The following is a 4722-nucleotide window of genomic DNA, read 5'->3' on the forward strand; positions in this document are numbered from 1 at the left end:
GCAGTGGAAAGCTCCAACCTTAGTATCTCATCTTGCACCTCATCTTTTTTAGCCCGAGTCTTCTCCTGTTTATCCTTTTTGTCATCTTTGGATTGCATTGATTGGATTAGGAGGCGTATTTGCTCATTTGATGTCTGCATAACTTCCTTGAATGATTCAACAAACTTGTCTAACCCAGCAGATAAAACTTCATCTTGTTTTTTCCTTTGCCTTTGTGTGGAATGAGATTTAGTAGCCGATACTTCACCAGTGCGCCTCTATATTAGTTTGATTCTGGTTGACCTCCTCAAGAATGTCAGCTGGTGCAAGAGAGTTTCTTCTAGTTGCAAGGTCTGCTCCAAATATATGTATGAGTCTCTCATAATATGGACAAAGTTTGCCATATTACTTTGAAACAGAAGTAAAGGAAATAAGAGTTGTCATATTAGTTTTTATATATATATATATATATACAGGCTCCTTCTATTGAGGTATACCTCAACTTATTTATGTTGAGGTATGACCTTGTTGGGGCCCACACGAATCGTTTTGTGTCGATCCGAACCGTTCATTTTTTACATTTTCATTGATAGATCATCTTTGCAAAAAATTAGCCAAATCAGAAATCATTTGCCTATCTAACTTTGATCAAACAAATGGACGATTTCATCAAAAATATTTGGTTCGTCCATTTATTTGATCAAAGTTAGATAGGCAAATGATTTCCGATTTGGCTAATTTTTTGCAAGAATGATCTATTATTAGAGATGTAAAAATTGAACGGTTTGGATCGACACAAAACGACTCGTGTGGGCCCTAATAGGGTATACCTCAATATAAATAGGTTGAGGTATACCTCAATAGAAAGAGCCTGTATATATATATATATAATTGCTATATTATTAAAAATGCTGATATTTGTACACTAAAATTAAGCTCCTATGATGTGTTTGGATGGAAGAAAAAAAAAACTTAGAATTTAAACAAAACTCAACATTTAAAAAATTACATACTATAATTTCCTTATTTGGGTAAATAAATACAGAATTTTGTAAATTCTAGCTATAAAAAAACTTGGGATTTGAAAGCTATAAATTCCAACTTTAAATTTAATCTAAATTGGTGTCATTTTCAAAATTTCAATTTTTACAAAAGAAAAATAAATCGTGTCAGCATACTACCACTGCCGCCAACATCACCACCACTAACACCACCGCCCCCGCCACCCCCGCCACCACCACCACCACCACTGAGACCGCCACTACCGCCGCCACCACCACCATCACCATCACCATCACTGTTGCCACCGCCATTGCCAACACCACCACCACCACCACCGCCACCGCCATTGCCAACACCACCACCGCCACCCCAATTTTCGCCGCCACCATTTCTCTCACCGCTTGTGGGCCATCACCACTACCAATATGGTCAACTCACCACAAGTATCATTTTTATTGTTGCAACCATCACCATCACTCTTTTTAATTAATGCATCAAAAATTAAAACTACCATAAATTTCGTATTTAAACTTCATTATGTTTACATGTTATCCAAACAAGAAAATTTACATATTCTAGAATTTTAAATTCCTTCATTTGTGAATTCCTTAGTAATTTTAATCTACTTCATCCAAACGCACCACTAGAGTTTAACTAAAACCCAATAGACATTACATCAAACCAAACTACCAACTTATATAATACATACCGGTAAATGCCTGCACCAAAGAAGATAAAGAGTGATCAGCCTGCTCCAAAGAAGATAAAGAGTGATCAGCCTGCTCCAAAGAATATGAAGAGTGATCAGCCTGCTCCAAAGAAGATATAGAGAGTGATAAACCAGCTCCAAAGAAGATGAAGTTGATTTGATAGGATGAAGCGCGCACTGGTTAGTAGTTATTCCACCCACCCTTTAGCTGGACAAAGAGGCTTGCTTGATATCTAGAGGTTTTGTACTTCTTTAATTTGGAGTTTCTGGATCCTTCATATACCCTTTTGTAGCTTATCATTTATGACCTTTTCATCACTTCGTGTAATGTAATATATCATGTTTTAGCTATCTTCAAGCTTTATATAGGAAAATATTTGGGTCACTCCCAGGAGGTATTTCAAGGTCACCCCATCCCCCCAAATTTCGATTTCGGCAATGCCGGTGCATGATCGAAACCGTTCACTTTTTAGATAACCAATTAAAGATCATCTCTGTAAAAAATCAAATCAATCGGAAATCGTTTGGTTATATAACTGTTGTCAATTAAGTAGAAAAAATTGATGGTTTTCAATTAAAGAGTGATTTTTTGACCAAACCGTTGATTTTTTCTATTTAATCAACAACAGTTATATAATCAAACAATTTCCGATTAAGTTGATTTTTGCAGAGATGATCTATAATAGGTGATCTAAAAAGTAAACGGTTCCGATCATGCGCCGGTATTACCGAAATTATTATTTTGGGAGGAGGGGTGACCCAAGTAGTGTCCCTTTATATATAAACATCTTCAGTTTTAAAGATATCCCTTGTAGGGAGTATTCAAAGAGGAAATCTCAGTATTATGTTTGTTTTTTTTTTTTTGGCCACTCAGTATTACGTTTTTAACCTGCCATTTTCTCCTGGCCTGAATTCAATTCAGGCAATACGTGGTTTTAAGTCTTTTTTTCTTTCTTTGGATATTGTATTATTGGTAAGTTTTATGGATGTTATATGTAATAATAAAACGTTTTCATTACTACTTTATAAGTCACACTAAATACATTATAATGTTTTCTCTACACCCACTTAATTTAAGATGATGTTTTAACAGTCACCACATTGCTTCCAAAACAGAAAATTATCCCATTTCATCAAAATAATTTTAAAATTTTTGGCCATGGTTGTATGATTACCACAGGGTAGAATATAGGGAGGCTGCTATATATTTGACATCCAACATATTTTATCGAAAAGTTTGAAACACTTGACATCCAACATATCAATAAATGTATGTTTGTTTCTGAGAAAATATGGGTCAGATTATATTCAATGAGAATAAATAAAATAATGATATGCATTTTTTTATATCAACAAGGATTAAGAAGAAAAAAAAAAAACCAAAGTGAGAGATGGAAGGTTCCAAGTGTTGTTTACCAAACTGCTCTAATTACTAATCTGATCTTCATCTTTATCACAAGAACTGAAGAGACACCAAGCTATATATGTAGCACTTTCATTTATGTACCAAACTACTTTGTTGCTATCCCTATCACTAGTCATCATTACCAAACTATTTCATGGTTAACATATGTTGCCAGAACCACACTGGCCATCAAAATCTCATCCCAATTAAACTATAGCTAGCTAGACACGTATAACCCAAGACCAACCTTTTAGCATGAACAAAGTTATACTCTAGTCTCTAGCTTATTGCCCATACACATTCAAATATGCATTCAAAGCTGTTATCCCATACACATTCAAAAATTAATCAAAACCCAAATGATGAAAACCAAGATAATCTTGTCCAAATCAACAAAAAATCAGACTAATCTCAAATAAAAAAGCCTATATACATGAAAACTTGCACAAAAGAAATACAAACCTCAAGCAAATCAGGTTTATCTCAAAAGAAAATGCAGAATCCTAGTAACCTGCAACAAAAAAAAATTCAAACAAACCCATAAATTCAAAACCTAGAACCAAATTAAGTAACAGATTGAGAGAGTGTGAGCGAGAGATAGAGACATAGATAGAGAGTGAGAAAGAGAGGGGAAAAACCCTCAGAAAAAAGGAAAAACCTCAACCTTTTCGTAGCTCACAACCAAAGCCCCAAATTTGAGAGTGAGAAGATGGATCACGTAGCAGCAATGGAAGAACAACTGGTATCAGAGAGAATTAAACAAGATTGAGAGAGAGTAAGCGAAAGACAGAGACAGAGATAGAGATAGAGAGAGTGAGAGAGAGAGAGAGAGAGGAGTGAGACCTGAAGATGACATTTGGCGAAGATCGATGACTTGCCGAAGATGACTTTTGCCGACGATGAGTGGCTGGAGATGATCACCGTCGTTGGAAATCGAATCGACGAGAGCAAGAGAGGTAAGAGGTTCAGCTGAGGTATGCATGATTGGAATATTAATCCTTCACATTTTAATTGGATAAGTTATCCTACAGCATATAACTTAGGCTGGACTAGGTAGGATTAGGCTTTTTCCAATCCAAAGTTATACTTGCAGCCCAAACATGGTAAATAGATAACTTATTCTATTCCAAGCCCATATCCTACCCAACAAACGGGCCTAAGAGATTTAGAATAGTTGAGAGAGAGAATAGAATAGTTGTCTAGGCTATCTCTTTATAGAGGCAAACTCTCAGCATCACAAGGGAAATCCGGGTGCTAGTAGGGAGTCTCTTTGCCGACTTTGGGGGCCCACCTTCACTTTCTTTCTTTCACCTTTTTCCTTCAATTTTGCTAGGAGTCTTAAGACCATTACGTGACCCACTTCTCCAAAACATAACCACCAGCCCATCTTATGCTTTCCTTAATTAATTTATTTGCTCACTGCAATGCCTATGATGTCTTTTCTTCTTGAAATTGATCCCTCAATCATGTTCCAACCTTCATGGCATTTTTCTCTAAATGAACAAAATAAAACTCAAATGGATAATTACCATTAAAGAAAAGTGTGATAGAATTAGAGCATCCAACCCAATACGCGTAATTTGCGTGTAATTCTATCATGGTATCAGAGCCAGGTTATCCGCGTGTA

At 35.9% G+C, this 4722-nt stretch overlaps 1 long non-coding RNA gene across 2 annotated transcripts; it reads right to left on the bottom strand.

Moving 5' to 3' along the window:
- Positions 1 to 1399: 1399 nt before the first annotated feature.
- Positions 1400 to 4075, bottom strand: LOC147292584 (uncharacterized). Of its 2 annotated transcripts, none has more exons than XR_015120641.1 (3): positions 3939 to 4075; positions 3760 to 3834; positions 1400 to 1790 (listed from the first exon to the last, which is right to left on the bottom strand). It is a non-coding gene; the product is annotated as an uncharacterized LOC147292584 (long non-coding RNA). The 2 variants fall into 2 exon arrangements; XR_015120640.1 differs by lacking the exon at positions 1400 to 1790 and adding an exon at positions 3137 to 3606.
- Positions 4076 to 4722: the final 647 nt, after the last annotated feature.

Source organism: Dryas octopetala, chromosome 2 (assembly GCF_963921425.1).
Source record: "Dryas octopetala chromosome 2, drDryOcto1.1, whole genome shotgun sequence".
NCBI classification, from domain to species: domain Eukaryota; kingdom Viridiplantae; phylum Streptophyta; class Magnoliopsida; order Rosales; family Rosaceae; genus Dryas; species Dryas octopetala.